Here is a 1,788-nt window from a genome sequence, read left to right as displayed (position 1 = left end):
CAAAGCTGCAGCGGAGGCCGCTGCCACAGCAATGGCGTGTTTTATCCTATCTCTCTCGGACTCAGCGGAGAAGTTCCTCAGCCATGTGGGCTCTAATTCAGCTTCACTTCTGTTATCCAAGGATGAAGATTGTCCTGCTCTGCTCCATAAAGTGAACCATTTCCTTGCTTTTCTCTTTCTAAGACCATCGTAGCCGCTGCTCTTCTCGTCATCGCTGCATTTTCTCCAGCTGACAAAAACCCTCCACCAACTCGCTCGGCCCATTTCAGGGTGTGCGAGCAGGGGAACAGAAAGAAGAATCCTCGTCTCCAAATATGCTTCTTTTTTTTTTCACTTCTCCGTCCGGGATATCTCAAGAGTTTAAGATGGACAGATTGTTGGATTTAGTCAAAGTTGCCGTATTTATAGATTAGATAAGCGGAAGTGATGGAGCAATTAAGGAAAGCGAAAAACCGTTTGCTTTTTTAAATTTTCAAATATCAATTGACGGGAAAGGAGAATCTGACAGAACAGGGATTCGTTTCCTGAGGCTGTTAAATGATGATGGTGATGACCTTGAGTACTTGCTTGCTGAAATACATTTCATACGGTCAACGATGATGCTTGCAGCGAAGGACCTGTGAGGGACTTGTTGCAAGGAGTACGGAAGTGACGGCAGCGTAATTATGGTAGCTGCGATTTTGGGTGATCCCTCTGGTGCCTGGACATTTTTTTTCAACTTATTTTGTCCTCACGAAATGACGTTTATCCCATTTGCTTCATTTTTTTTTTCTAAAGAAAAGAATATTAATCATATCTCATATTTTAAAACGAAAATGGGAAGAAATGAGCAAAATAGAAATTGTGGGTTCAAATGAAAAAAAGTAATAAGGGCTGGAGAATGAATTTTCTTACTATGCATGCGCTCCATTCTGTTCTCCTGATGTATGCTAAATATGTTAAGAACACTGTCTGATCAAAGATCAGCTCAAGACAACTTGGATGGATAGGAAAAGTAAACAAAGTGAACTCACTATAATGTCATTATAATATAAGGGAATTCATCAAACCCATTAGAATGATATAATCAAATAGAATCTCATCATGGATAACTAACTTACTCTCATGCATAACTGGCATAACGTCAAGGTTATCTCAAGGTTTACCCGACTTGTTGAGTGATTATTAGGTGCGGAATAAGTACATGCGGATTTCACTATACTTTAGTTGTATTGATTGTATTGATATAACCAATACAACTAACATACAACAAAATCCATATATGCAGAGTTCGAATCTAATAATTTTTCTTATCAAAGAGTTTATTTGCCCAAGCTCAAAGAAAACCACTGTAAGAGGTTAGGTGCTAATAATCAATGCTAATGAGTTCATAAAAAAGTCAACACTTAATTGAAAAATCTACAACTTCATTGATAAAGTGGTTGGATGTTGGAATCATATATCTTATTTCTGGCAGTGTTTGGGTTAGTTCGATTCACTGTGTTCCTAAGAAAGGGTGGGGGGGTGACCATAGCTATAAATAAATGGAATGAATTAATTTCAACAAGATAGGTCACTGGATGATGAATTTGTATTTGTTATAGAAAATTAAATCTCTCCACATGGAAAGATCACTTCCCTCTACCTTTATTGGACCAAATATTGGACAGGCTGGCTGGGGATCGATATTTTTATTTTTTTGGATGGATATTCAAGATACCACGAGATACCTATAGCTCCTGAGGATCATGGAAAAACATCACAAGTCCCTATGGGACATTTGCTTTTAGAATAATGTCTTTTGGTTTA

Source organism: Phalaenopsis equestris, unplaced genomic scaffold (genome assembly GCF_001263595.1).
Source record: "Phalaenopsis equestris unplaced genomic scaffold, ASM126359v1 Scaffold211846, whole genome shotgun sequence".
In the NCBI taxonomy this organism is placed as follows: domain Eukaryota; kingdom Viridiplantae; phylum Streptophyta; class Magnoliopsida; order Asparagales; family Orchidaceae; genus Phalaenopsis; species Phalaenopsis equestris.
The sequence above is the reverse complement of the archived record's forward strand: the minus strand, read 5'-3'. Positions refer to the sequence as shown.